Consider the following 15,300-nt stretch of genomic DNA (forward strand, 5'->3'; position numbering starts at 1 on the left):
GATTTATATACTGTTCATTCTAACATTTGTCCTTTCCTGAACCGACTAACACCTTCCTCAACACTCTGTCAAAGGTAGTACCAGCATTTCTATCTCGTGGCAGACCAACACTGTGTCCAAGCTTCAAGGCGTCATCCTAACAGTATTTGAGGATTGACTTCAGGTGTCCTTGTCAGGACAGTGAGCTCCACGTCAATAATTGTTTCTCATCCTGCCTTATAGTCTTCCCTCTCTGTCTAACATCCTTAAGCTCCACTCCCACACAAGCCCCAGTTCCTGCTGATACATGTGGGCAGGTATTCAAATTCACTGGGTACATATACAATGTGTCTCCAAAGGAGGAGTTCCCCACTTGGGTTATGTTGTGACTTGTTCCCAGTCGTTGGTTTGAAGGCAGTTAGAGAAGATGGAGCCAGAGCTTGAGGGCGACAAGCACCATTTTGTGAAGCATCTACCTCAGGTGAATTCGGTTGGGTGTCTGCAGTTGAACGGAGGCTATTCTCCTTTAGCAAGTGGGATGGAACTACTTTTTCCAGCCTGGAGGATTAGGAGGTATCAGGCAGGACTCAAGGTTGTTAGGCTCATGTACCCAGATACCCTCATCTTAGGTCTTTGATTCTTATTGTCATCACATCAGGTCCCCGACCTTGACATGAGCCCTGTTCTTTGAGCTCTGTTAGCTGAGCAATTAAATTCTGGACTTGCTTTTCAGCAGAGTCTGCCCCCTGGGGCTACAAAGGATAAGAACCTCTTTAAACACTGCCATGGAGGCTTTCTCACTTTCACAGGATGTCTTGAGATGTCTGACACGTTCCCAGGACGTCTTGAGTTGTTAATCTGAGCACATGTTTTTATTTTTTTCTTCAAAGCTTCTAAAGCCGTGAACAAAAGCCAGGCAGCTCTAGTCTTTATAACGATCTCTCTCACTTGTCACCAGTAATGGTGTCCTTACCAATATCTGACTGGTAAGCGACCCAGTTCCAGAATCTCATTCTGAGGGTCTGCTTTGAAGAGCTACTTCTTCTACCAACTGTTTCAGCTTAGGTTCTTCAAAAATGCAGCGTCTGAGACCAGGACTCGCATGATGGTTGTTATTTTGGCAAATGATCCACAAAGGAACAGAAGAAGGAAGAATCAGGAAAGGAGCAAACGATAACCTTAGAGCACCTCATTGAGTTGATCCCACTGTGGGGCACTAGAGGTTAATCCTTCTCTGGTCTCTCTGGGAAGTCAGGTGGCGTGCGTGTAAGAATTGTCTGCTTGAAAGGGAAGAAGAGAATATTTATCACTCACTTCTTGTATGAGGATTGCCCCAGGAGGTATTAACTTTCTTGAAGTTCCAGTTTTCAGATAAATTATCTGGTCCTTTTGTATCCTCTAAAGGTGATCGATGCGATTTTTTTTTAAGTATTATTATAAACGTATGGATTTTACTATATTTTATATGTTTCACTTTATTGCTATCCTTATTCTTGTTGATAACATTCTGTCTTTGGCTGTTGGGAGCCCCTTCAAATTGTTTCAGGTTTGACCATGAGGAACTTCTTCACATTGGTTCCTGTGACCTTTTGACATGACCCCAGTGAACTTCAATAGCTTCCTTGTTTTCTAGTATGACGAGGTATTCCAGGCTCATTCCTGCTCCACACAGAAATCATCCATTTTCCCAAGGAGTCCGTGTTCCTTTTCGTGAGAAATGGTATTTAGAGATTACAGTCTTGGCACTAGGGGTCCTCATTGAGTTGGTCATTGCTTCTAGGCCTTTTTCCTGGAAGAGCTAGAAATATGTATTCTTGTATGTAAAAGAACAATATGTCATAAGTTAATACCCATGTTTCCGATTCAAATAAAATAGTACCGTTTCCTTTATCTAACTTCTTTGATTTTTTTATTTGTATCTTTTTACTCTTATTAACATAATTTCTTACTTTGCTTTAGTTTATTCTACGTGTGGATATGATAGTTTCAAACATCATTAACAAATTACTTATTTGCTTTAATCTATTATATACTATTATATACATCTGTATAATAGTTTCATACTATTTTTAGTAGCAACATGACCCCTGAATACAATTCAAGATTTTTTTGTAATTCTGTTTTTTTCCCTTCAGAATATATCCTACTAGGAGGGTACAGTAAAATTGTTGTATTTTGAAATTATTGAATGAGTTCTTCTCTATATAGTTAAGCCATTAAATTGATTTACTTGATATTTTGTTTTCAGTTTTCAGGGATTGACATTTTCCTATCTTGATTTAATTTTGCTTTATAATTATGTAAACTGTTTACCTGGTTTCTGAATTAAAAGCTGTCAAAGTATATTCAGAGAAGTTTAGCTTCTAACTCCATTCTCTCTAACATCCTTCTTCCTTCCTCCTAAAGTAACCATTTTTCTATTACTTTTTACTTTATACTTCCATTTTTGAAAACACGTGCATTTTTTCATATTTTCTCCATTTTTAGGTAAAAGGTAGAATACTATACATTTTATGCTGTATCTTGCTTTTTTCACCTAACCATACATCATGGAATTCACTCTGTAGTGGTATAGAAATCTTATTTCTTTCTACAGCTGCGTAATTCTCCATTGTGTGAATTTATAAATTAAAGACAGTACCAATAGATTAGGAATCAGTAACTAGAAAGATAGAATTGTCACTTACTGTGATGAGGAAGACTGCAAAAGGAATAGGATTTGGGGGGAACTTCAGGAGTTTGGTTGAGGACACACTTTATTTGTGATGCCTATTAGACATCAAGGAAATTTATGAGTAGACAGTTTTGTCTATAAGTGTCTGGAGTTAGTGTTCGCTTCGGCAGCACATATATAAGTGTCTGGAGATAAAGGGCAAGATCGAGGCTAGACAGATAATTTGAAAGTTAATAGCCAGGAAGTACAGTGAAAGAGTGGAGGAGTAAATGCTTCAGTCCAGTTAGTTCTCCCGTTTTCATGAACTCCTAATTCTAGCTGAGATTTTGGTTGCCTGATTCTTTGTCCTGAACCCCCATTTCACTGATTTTCCTGGTGAACACAAAGGCAATCATTGCCTCAGAGCAGAGCAGGAAAGAGACAAGAGGAAATGTAAACTTGTTTACACTAGCCTATTTCTCTCTAGGAGGGTCCTGCCCCCGGCTGTAGCCAACCCATCTGCCCCCACCACTTCAGGTGCTCTACTTCCATCTCCCCAGAGGTGTCTCCTGTCCATGTCATTTGTTCCTGGAATTCCCGTTCGCTTTAAACTTTTCCTTGTCTCATTCTGGGGAAGGGAGCCAGCAAAGTGTGCCAGGTTTCCTTCTTTGCGGGAACCAGAAATTCTATTTGATTTTTATAATTAAACAAGGGAAAGGAATATTTATTTTTTTAAGAGAAAAAACACGGGGGAGACTAGTTTATCATCTCTTTCAAATAGCCTATGAAAACATCCCTAAGAGATTGAACCTGATTAGATTCAAGTTGAGGAAAACAGGGATTCAACAAAGCTGGGAACTGCATACTGGGTGAGAAAATTGAAAATTGACTACTGCCAGGAAAAATAAAGTATTCTATGTGAAGAAATGTTACAACATAAACACTCTGAAATTCTACCATGGGTAAACATGTGTAATGTCTCCTTAAGAGATATTTCCCTAGTCTACAGTATGCAAGGGGAAGGATATCAAAGTTCATCACATTATTTCATAAGGAAGTTATAATTAATGTTAAATACAATCACCACGAAAATAAACAAGAAGGGCAGGTTATAAAATTAAACTAGATGATATAATTTGAGGTAAATACAATGTAAATAGATATTAGGAAAGTATTTTAATGGAAATTAATATCTATATTTTATATAATTTATCTTGATTGATTCTATGTCCTTAGTATATTTCCTCTTTTTTATTTCTGTTCTGGTGGCAACTTTAAAATTTTTTACAAGAAATGTATGCTTTTTATGCACTAATACAAGAGAATCTAGAGTCAAAAGTGAGAGTTTTTCTATAACAGTACTTTCCCTTCATGGATGCAAAACAAGACACCTCCCAGAGATTTTGGGACACCTCCCACTCTTGACCGTTTTGTATTTATCTTGCCTGTCTTAGTCTTTTGAGGCTGCTATAACAAAAAATACCATAGACTGGGTGGCTTATCAACAACAGAAATTTACTTCTTACAGTTCTGGAGGCTGGGAAGTCCAAGATCAAGTTTCCAGCAGATTGGGTATCTGGTAAGAACCTGCTTCCTGGTTCACAGATGGCCACCTACTTCTTGTATCCTCACATGGAAAACGGGTGAGTGAACTCTCTGGGGTCTCTTTCATAAGGGCACTAATCCCATTCATGAGGGCTCTACTCTCATGATCTAATCACTTCCCAAAGACCTCACCTCCAAATACCATCACATTGGGGATTAGGTTTCAACATATGAATTTTTTTTTGGGGGGGGCACAAACATTTAGTCCATTGCACCTTTTTACGTACATTAAACATTTTTCCATATGCACACACACACTCACACACACACTCACACACACACACACACACACACACGGGATTAGTTTATACATATATATTTCTGAAACTTATGATAGGCACGTTCCCATATTAGTACATTTAGATCTATCTCATTATTTGAAGTAGCTGAAATCCATTTTGTACATATGTTGATAAATTACATTTTTATTTCATTCAAATGACACACAAAAAGATAAACTTGAAATGAATCATATCCTCTTTTATTCTTTTAAAATTAAAACAATATGAAAATAATAATAAGTAATACCTGGTCACCGGACCCAGTTGTATCTGTTGTCTAAGTAGCCAGCTTGTGCTTTTTGCCTGTTCACTAAAAGAGAGAACAAATCCACAGATCTATAAGGCTATAAGGTATAAAAAGCAATATATTTGTAACAGAAGCAAATAGACTATTCTATCCCTCATCTTTAAGACTGGGGAGTGGAGAAAAATGTATTCAACAATTTCTCAGATAAGGGAACAAAGGTGCAGGATAAAAAATAACATTATAGAAAGAATTTGTAAGAGATTATATGGGATAAGCAGAAAAACTTTATGCAAAAATCCTTTCTCTAAGGTGCTTTCTCTCATTTAAGGTTGGCCTAGTAAACAAGAAAGGAACTTCATTTTTAGAAATGAGATAAAAACCTCAGGTCTTTAAGGTTAACATAGAAAGAGAAATGAGAGATTTCTTATAAAGCCTTCTCTCTAAAGAAAGTAAGGCTTCGTTGCTCAAGGAGAAATTAATGTCAAAGGAAACCTCTTGCATTGGGAGACAAAACTTCATGTACTTAAGGCAAAGGAAAGGGAAAAGAAAAATATTTTTGATAGAAAGGAGGAAATAACTTGAAGCAAAATTTCTGAAGAACCCTGCCTCAATATTTCAGGCATTTTAAGGATTGCTATACGGAAGAGGGATAGGCCTTGGTCCCTATGACCTCAGAAGGGAGAGTTAGTGTTGCTGGGTGTGGTCGGGGTAACAGTCACAAACATATCCAACAGTGGATCTCTGCTGCATGCCATGAGCTGTCAGCAGCTGATAATGTCCAAGCAGAGATGAAATGATGGAGGATTACAGAAGCAATTCCTACTCGGTGGGTGATGAGACAAGTAGAGAGTTAATAGGAGCGGGCTTAGTTGAGCTGGCAGGATGGGACAGGCAAAGAGTTAACAGGAGGGAGCTTGTGGGCTAACAGGAATGAGCTAAACATTAACCGGTGAGTCCACTGGCTAGCACTGCACCTGCAAGCTGACAAGCACCTTACAGTTCCAAATCACAACGGCAAGCCCCTGCAAGCTGATATACATCATAGTTGGGAACAGGACAGTTCTCAGGAGAAGACGATTGTAATGGCAGGCCCCCTGCAAGCTGACAGGCACCCTCCATCCTGCATGGAAAAATATAAAACCCCAGCACTTCTTCTCATCAGCACAGCTGTCCCTATTCTTCTCTGCCCTGTCAAAATTCCCTTTGCCACAACTCTTTCTCTCTCAACTTTCAATAAATCTTTTCTTACTCTTGTAGAATCTCGTAAATTCTTTTACATTCTGAGAATGACCAGGGGTTAATTGTACACCAAGACAGTGGGGATTAGATTTTCTGACCTCTGAGATCCCTTCCAATTTTGTGATCTAGTGTCATTAAAAGAAACAGCCACACACACTCAAATCCCCTTCAGCCGGGCTGACATTGGACATGAGGGTGTGAATGGGGAAGGGTGACTCTGTGTGCTGGGGAGGCTATTGGCGGGTGGACAGGGGCTGGGGAAGTATTTCTAACAGGACTCATAAGTATAAACCGTTTGATTTAAAATGTATTACAAAATTTATGGGCATCTGGGTGGGGGCAGGGTCTGAAGGCTCCCCTAAGAAGAGAAACAGGAGCTGGCAGGGGCATGCTCCACCTGAATGACATTGAATCCTACTTGATCCCAGGCACTGGAGGGGACTTTGAACATTTCAAGGAAGACACTTCAAAGTCTGGTGTGTCCAGAACAGTAACCCCTTTTGCCCTAGTTTGAAGGCTATACTGCCTTTTAGTCTGAAATTGTCATTCTGGATTTACTTAGAAGGCATGAAATTAAAGTTGATAGGTGATGAATGTCTGAGGAAATACGTTGAATGTGATTATGATTAAAGAAGTTTTTTTGTTTGTTTATTATTCCATTTTGGGCTAAATTTTTGCCTAATTTTCTCCTTAATTTCTTACTTAAATTAAAACTTAAGAATATGTAGTTTAACACGTATCAGGAACTGGAAGAGATGATACATCATCAATGGGATTAATATTGTAAAAGCTGAATAATGATGTAAGGGACAAGAGCTTGAAAATTAAACTGTTATTCTACTTAGAAAGAATTATATAATATAAAGCCAAAGGGTAATGAAGTGCTTCAGTGTCTAATATTTCTAGTCCTAGTTTCAAGTTGAAAGAGATAAGGTGCACACAGATTTTTCTCAATTAAAGAACTCTCAATCATAAGTATTTAAGACTGAGGAAAAAAATCTGTAGTCTCAAAGAACAATTTAACATTATGTGAAATGTCCTCTACCAAAAATACGTTTGTTGTAGAGGCTATTAATGAAGAAAAAAGTAATTTATGTAAACGAAAATCTCTGGAATAAGACAACAGAGTTTCATGACTTTCAGGCCAAGGTAGAAAAAGAAACATAAAAATAAATGTTTTTCACAGGATGAGAAATAAGCTTCATGTACAATCTCCTGAAAAAAAGAATAAAATTTTACTCCTGGAGTAAAGAGGGAGCAGTAGAATGAAAATAAAGTATTTGTGATGGTAATAAGAAAAATAGCATCATGTCAATTTCTCTAAGAATCCTACTTAATATTCTTTAAAGCTATTGTCAAGGCAAACAACAACAAAATACTCGAGGTCTTTAACTCCCAGGTAAAAGAGAAAATAAAGAATAAATATGTCTAATTTCATGGAAGATTGCCCCATGCAATATCATCTAAGAAATCCTCTTTGGTTTTATTTTTAGCATCTTCCAAAATTATGGCAAGTCTCCTTTCTGAGCTAGACTGTTCCTTGATGCTTTTGATCTCAAGATTTCAGACACCCAGAGCCAGAGGGCATCAGAGGATTTCCCATCACCTTTATGATTTTCATGACTCCCTTCCTCTGCCTAAGGGTGTCTTCCTTAAAGCTCCCAGTGGTCGTCCACCCAGACTCAGTGTGTCTTTGTCAGGACATGGAGGAGAGAGGACAACTGAATGTTTGCAGGCATGATCTGGTGACTTTTCCAAGGAGTAAGATTGTTTTTCACTTCACCTGTTACTTTGCTCAGAGCAAATACTGTGGGCTCATGGAGCTATCCCATCATATCTACTTCATTTGAGTCACCAAGGGGTAAGTTTATTCCTGTCCTCTTAGAACCATGAAAACATACAAGTACGGTTTCTCCATAAAGAGGGGCTTTTAAATACTGAAGTTGTAAAAAATTCACCTTCTTCTCCCTTGTGTTAGATATATAGCCTGGCTTCTGTAAAGAGGTTTATGAATCTTATTTAAGAACAACAATCAAGAATGGTCTGTTAATCCCATCTGCTTCCAATAAGAAGAAAGAATCACTACATAGCTGGAATAAGGTCTTTGGCTCCATGTCAGGTGTTAGGAGATGGATTAGAGAAGAAGAAAGTAGCTTGGGGGAGAATCTCTCTAAGGGCAAATAGAAGAGAAAATAATATCATTGGGAAAACCTACCATCTAAGAGAACAGAACTTCACCACTATCCAGCAGAGATGCACAAAAAGAATATTTATGGTTGTTAAAGGTTAAGGGGCTGATAAATTAAGACCCATCTTCCCTGAATAGCTCTGACTAAATCGAGAATAGATTGAAGAGATGGGCGGGCAGATGGAGATAAAAATACCAGCTTCACTATTGAAAGAAAGCTAGACTGCGTGATATGGCTTAGATCTATGGCCAAAAGAAGTTTCTAATTCTTCCTTTGAATTAGAGACTTACCAAGGATGGCATGGCAGAACAACTGGGGCCCCTTAAGTCATGGCAGAGAGTAGACCAAAATGCATGCTCTGAAGGTAGGTAGATCACTCCTAGTCTTTTCTTCCTTGATCTCTCTGTAGCATTTGAAACAATTGATTACACTCCCACCCCCAAACACCTTTTTTCCTTGGCTTCCAGGACACCAGATTCTCCTGGTTACCCTTCAATCTCACTGGCTACTCCTGCTGGTTTCTTCTGCTGGTTCTTCCTCTTCTCCATGAACTGTGAGTGTTGCAATGCGAGTGTTAAAATGTTGCAGCATTCACCATCCCCTTCCCTTGCCTTCCTCTCTCTCTTCTATCACAGTCACTCTGTAGGTGATTTCATTCAAATATGGGCTATATGCTAATGACCCCCAAATTTATATCTCCACTTGGGGTTTCTCCCTGAATTCCAGATTCTTATATCCAACTGCCTAATCACCATTTCCACTGGCATGTCCAATTGGATGTCCAATTTAGCACATCCTAAACCAAACCCTGCCGCGATTCTCTAGTTTTCCAATTGCTCGGGCCAAAAGCCTTGATTCCTGTCTCGCTCAAACCTCACATTCAATTATCAGCCAATCCTGTGGCCTCTACCTTCAAAATAAATTAAGAATCCCATCACTTCTTCCCACCTCCACTGCCACCATCTTTGTCTAAGCCACCACCAAGTCTCACCTGGATCATTGCAGTAGCCAAAAGCTATTCACCACCCAAATCACTCACACAATCTATTAGAACAACAAAGTGACCCAATGGGATCTTTAAAAATCTGAGTCAAATCAACACTTCTGTGCCCTCAAACTTTCAAAGGCTTCCTACTTAACATAAACTAAAAGGGAAAGTCTTTACTTGGGCCTACAGAGTCTATATAACCTGTTTCTGCTCTGGCCGTATCTGACCTCATCTCTTACTCTTTCCCTAGAACCATCCTTTCCAGCCACATTCTTGCTGGTCCTTAAACAGGCCAGGCACGTGTCTACCTCAGAGGCTTTTCACTTGTTATTTATGCTACCTCCATAAATCTTTGTTCACTGTCACCCTGTTACTGAGGCCTTCTCTAATCATTCTGTTTTAAATGGGACACGCTGCCACCCTCACCACCTCAACTTCTATACTTTATTTCCCTTCCCTATTCTGTTTTTCTCCATAACATCTATTACCATCTGACACATTTATTTATTTATCTTCCTTCTCCCCTGCTTACCTCCATTGCTCCCACAAATACGCACACCACAAGGGCAAGGATTTTTTTTTGTCTATTTTGTTTGATTTTTATACCCCCAGCATTTAGAATAGGGCTCAGAAAGTAGCAGTCACTCAAATATTTGTTGAGTGAATAATTTAAAAAACGAATGAATGAATGAGTCCCAAAGGGGAAGGAGCTATGGTAAGCATGCCCTCCTTCTTTGTAAACTCATCTATCACAACATTCACTTCTTCCATGGTGCTCTAGTGCAAATCTGAGGATTGGGGAATAAGTGTTCCTCCAAAAAGTGATGGAGGAAAATATAAAAACCTATTAGAAAACATCTTGAATAAGACCACCTCAAATCAGGTGGCTTTTAAGACTGAGGAAGCAGAGGAGTGAACAAAACATTGTTTTTTTGTTTTAAAATTAAAGTTTATTGGGGTTACAATGGTTAGTAAAGTTACATAGGTTTCCGGTGCACAATTCTGTAATACATCATCTATATATCATGTTGTGTGTTCACCACCCATAGTCCGTTCTCCTTCCATCACCATATATTTGATCCCTCTTACCCTCTTTTACCCCGCCCCTGCCCTCTTACTCTCTGGTAACCATTAAACTACTGTCTGTGTCTATGAGTTTCTGTTTCTTTATTTGTTGTCTTGTTCCTTTGTGGTTTTCAGTTTTATATCCCATGTATCAGTGAAATCCTATGGTTTGACTTTTTCTGTCTGACTTATCTCGCTTAGCATAATCTCAAGATTTTTTTTTTAAATTAAAGTTTATTGGAGTGACAATTGTTAGTAAAGTTACATAGATTTCAGGTGTACAATTCTGCATTACATCATCTATAAATCACATTGTGTGTTCACCACTCAGAGTCAGTTCTCCTTCCATCACCATATATTTGATCCCCCTTACCCTCATCTACCATCCCCCCCCAAGATTTTTAAGATTAACTTAGAAAAAGAAATAAAATGAGACAACTTGTGTTAGGAAGGAGGAAATAATCTGTATGAAAAATCTCCTCTCCAAGTAAGCAACCTTTGGTCTTTAAGACTGGGGTAAAGAAATAAAAAGTAATTACTCAGCTCTCGAAGACTAAGATATAAAAGGATAATATTTATGTTAAGAAAGAAGAAAAAGAAATGAATGAGATTTTCAGAACTGGATAAGTAAGAATAAAAATTTTCCAGAGCCTTTAGTTCTTTAAGGACAAGCTCTTGGAAGGAAAACAAAATAAAACAAAAAAGAATGACAGAAAATATTCTTGGTGGCAAAGGTAAATTTATTTGTCTCACAACCTCTGCATGGTTTGTGGCCACATACATCCTCTTAGTACTGCCATTGTGATTGCGCCTCTCAAATTCTCAGATAACATCCTGGAGATGAAGTAAGCATCAGATCAAGTACTGTGTCATATTAAACCCAGGCTGATGAACCAAGCTTGCCGCCAGAAAGCCGGCCAGATTAAGTGATGATCAGGTTTTATTAAGTTATCTAAGAGGCAAGATTATAATTAAAAATGCTTAAGAAATAATTTTTAGACCACAGGAGAATGAAGAACATTAGGAAATAAATTTTAGGTTTAATGGAATTCATCAAATTACATTATAACAATATGCCTCAAATAAGGAAAGATGAAAGAATTTATTGTATAGAAATGAGAATAATGGATAGAATTTAATTTCGTTGTGTGTTAGTTAGGGAGAACTTACTTTTATACAATATATCGCATATGATGGCCTTTTATCTTCCCTTCATTACAGATCAATAGAGAGGGAAAGTCGTTACGTGTTGGGCTGTCATCTAAGGCAATGGTTCCACCTAGCCCAGTGGTATCACTCAGGGTGAGATAGAGCCAGGGAGCCTCAGTGTCTCTGTGAGATTTGGTCTAGTCCCCTGATGGATGACAGCTGACTTCAGGTGCAGGGATCCTAGCTGCTGGAGTGGCAGCTATCCCGTTCAGGCTGGGTTAGGTAACTGTCCCATCTATAGTCAGGCTCACGGGAGAAGAAATGTGAGTTCGGTAAGGTTTCATAGTTTGTATGTTAAGAGGAAAATAAATAGCACCCACATTTTTTTTTCTTGCCAGAACAGGAAAGCAGGCGAAAGGTCAGAACTTGCGCTTACTTTGTGTGTGAGAGATAAGCATGAATAATTTAACCTACCACGACCTCTTTCTTGTAACCGGTCGGTCTCTGTTTCCATTCTTGTTTTCCTCCCATTTATTTTCCTCATAGCAGCCAATTAGATCATATTGCTTTTTGATTGAAGTCCTTTAATGTCAAGGCTTTCAAGGCGTCTGCATGATCTGGCTCTGGTCTAGCTCTCGCTTCTCATCACCAGCTCTTTGGAAGTATCCTCCAGACCCACAGGTTTCCTGCAAAGAACCAAGCTCTTTCTGACTCAGGCCTTCGTACACGCTGCTCTTCAGTTTTTACACAGTCAACTTCTACCAACTTTTCAGGTCTCAGTTTCTCAAAGAGCCAGTTCCTCGTGTCCCCACACCACAACCTAATCTATGTTCTCCCTGTAACTGTCTCTCACGGTACTAGGTTCTTTTCCTTCATGGTGCTTATCATGATTTGTAATGATGCATTATTTAGTACTTGCTTCATGTCCATCTCCCACTAGATTGCAAGGTCTTTGACGGCAAGGATCGTGCTGGTTTTGTTCACTATTTGTATCCAGCTCTGCAGAAAGGATTGGCCAGGAATGGCCCCTTGAGAAAATTAAAGCCAGCGGACTCCAGGAGCAGGGCTCTTGATATTAAGTATTAATGTTTCTGATTCTGTGGTATGACGCCTTATGGAGATGTAGAGATGAGATGAGCAGAGGTAATTGTCAGAAAAGCTGAGCCCACCTAATGGAGGGGTAGGGAGAAGTGACAGCGTGAGGCATCTGTGGAGTGTGTAAGCACCGCTAAGGGATAAACATGCAGAAGGACTGGGTTTCCTGAAGTTATGCCGGCTGGGTGCTTGGACCATGGCGTTGATGTGTAGAGCAGTGACAGAACTTGAGAACATTTGGATGACATGAATCAAGGAATGTAAACTTGAAAAAAAGTTTTATTAATTATTAAAATGTTCTCCCTTCCCCACTTTTTAACTTTTTTTCTAAATTGATTTCATTCTTCTCTTATAATTTAGCCATTCATTTATGAATTCACATTTATTCAATAAACATCTGGAGCAATGTGTTCTGCATTGTTTAGGGCTAAAAAAAGATACAAGATCTCACTTCTAGTCTTTAAGAACTCAACATTTAGTATAGGAGTTTTAATATGGTAGACATATATTTGAATCATTATAACACACAGCTGCCTATGATAAAGACTCTAAGAAGGGCAGAAAAATGGAGTGTTCTAGTATGTCAGTGACAGAACCAGTGGTACCCTAATTTATTGACTTTTGGTGCATTACTTAAGACTTAACCAGTAATCTAGAAGTGCAGAACTAAAAAGACTCAACCAGGCGCGTAGTCTAAAAATGAACAAACCAGTATGGCATAGGTCCTGACCAATCAATCAGAGCATGTCTGACTCTTTAGCTAGGACTCCCAACTGATTACAACAAACGTTGGCCAAATATCAGCTATATTCAACATTAGACCCTTTTCATGAGTCAGGTACTATCTTAACAGGGGTTTTAGTCTGGTTACTATGCTATAAGTGAGGCAGGGGTTGCAAATAATCTTCAGTTTTTAGACCAAATCAAATTGGTAGGTAATGACTCCCTGGGCAGCTGAGTTAAGGATTCTAAAGCTGAGTGTAAGCTCACTGTAAAAGAATGTGGTGTCTGATGTGTGCCATGGATTAAGAAAGGGCAAATTGTAGCACACGTGCCATGTATTTGATGTCTTTGCTTGTGATTGAAAACCAGACATACCCGCTTTCAAATCCTTAAGCACGTAGGAACTGTGCATGACTTTGGGCAAGTGGCTTTATCTATCTAGCTTACACACCCTCATTGTAAGACTGGGGTAGTAAAACCTACCTCATAGGATTATTGCGAGAATTAAACAAGAATATATATTGGAGGGATAGTATGGAGAACATTGTGTGAGAATTCCATTGTATGAAGTGACAGCTTCCATGCCACACAAAAATTCTGCCCTCTGTAGGATGGAGGTGAGATTCCATCCTTATGTCCAGGCTAATGGCAGCAAGAGGCAGGAAAGGGAGGAGAAGGAAGCTTAAAATCGGGACAGACCCAAGAGTGTCCTGGCAGAGGAAAAAGCGGTGATAGAGCCAGGAGCAGAGACCTGGGAGAAGAGATGTGTCTAACATATTTTTTGGATGGAATGCCCTCCCCCTGATCCCTTTGAATCTTCAGGAAATCTACACAAATCACAATATGCTTGGTCCACTGGACTTTTGGGGAGTGGCGGGGGGACTGGTGAAGGGCAGAGTTTTGGATCAAGGATGGCAAGGGTCCAAAACAGGGTCTTCTCTTGTAGGTGATAAATGCTCAGTAAATGAGAGCTATTGCCACCCCCATCGCTACCACAAGTGCTTCAGTAGACAGTTGAACAAGCTGTAATGATGGCCTAGAGGAAAGAGGGTTAAGTTGGCCTGCATCTGTCCTAATTACACTGTCTTTCTTTTTTTTTCCTTTCTTTTCTTTTTTCTTTTTTTTTTTTTACACTGTCTTTCTTAAACACATGCTCCAGCCAGAGACTTGTTAAGAAGAAGGCTTTGTTGAAATCTCAGGGCCCAGAAAGCATTTTATAGTCTAGACTCTAGAATGTTCTATAGACCACAAGTCTGTATGACTCTAAGCTGGATGAGCCCTTGTGTTTTATTAAAGGATGCTCAGGAAACACAAACCTGTTTGTCTTCATAATAAGCCATGCAACTCCTGGTCATAGAGTCACGTTCTCTGTGATGAGAAGTGAACGTGCCGCTGTACACACCCTTTTTGAACTTCCTGATCCAGATGCAAGGCTGACTGCATAGGAGCCTTGATATTTGCACTTAACCCCAAAATAATCTTTGCTGAGTACCTCGTTTGCTTTTCTCCATCTTGCTCTTGTTGCCATTTGTTACAGTATTTTCTTTCAGCTTTTTTGATCTCATCCTGATGACGGCTTCCTGATTCTCTTGGACACCAGTGTGGCATAGGGTACTACTCTGAGCCTGAGCTGGGTCTGCCAGTGGGTTTAGACTTGTCCAAGCCCTGCTGACAGATTAAGGAATGGCCTCCAGAAATCTAGCTGTGGAGGGACTGAGGAGCCTTCTGGAGAGCTTTACGTTACACACAGTGGGAAATCCTAACACAGGACAGGAAGCCCAGCTCAGGAACAAAGCTTTAGTCCCTCAAGGAGAAGGCACTTCTAAGTAGAGCAGTGCCTGAACCAACCTCCTCCCCACCACCAAGAACGCAGGTCTGCGGTCTGTATCCTATAAAGACTTGGGGTGACTAGTGTAGCAGAGATTGGCTAGATGCTCACTAAACTGTTTCCTTTTCTTCCCGGGCTCATATTTTGTTAACACACATATTCTGTGTCTGAGTTCTAGCCAAATAAATGTGGGCAAAAGTGACATATACCACCTCAGGCCGGGCCCATAAAACTTCCTGCATGATCAAGCGTGCAAATG

General features: G+C 39.5%; 1 long non-coding RNA gene across 1 annotated transcript in view; it reads left to right on the forward strand.

The window, feature by feature from the left end:
* LOC117029316 (uncharacterized) overlaps positions 1–15,300 on the forward strand; it is a 30,380-nt gene that overhangs the window by 14,509 nt on the left and 571 nt on the right. Inside the window, exon 2 of the long non-coding RNA XR_004424205.1 lies at positions 4,161–4,275. This is a non-coding gene — a long non-coding RNA (uncharacterized LOC117029316). The remainder of the gene's footprint in view (positions 1–4,160; positions 4,276–15,300) is intronic.

The sequence above is a fragment of the Rhinolophus ferrumequinum genome, chromosome 10 (genome assembly GCF_004115265.2).
Source record: "Rhinolophus ferrumequinum isolate MPI-CBG mRhiFer1 chromosome 10, mRhiFer1_v1.p, whole genome shotgun sequence".
Taxonomy (NCBI): domain Eukaryota; kingdom Metazoa; phylum Chordata; class Mammalia; order Chiroptera; family Rhinolophidae; genus Rhinolophus; species Rhinolophus ferrumequinum.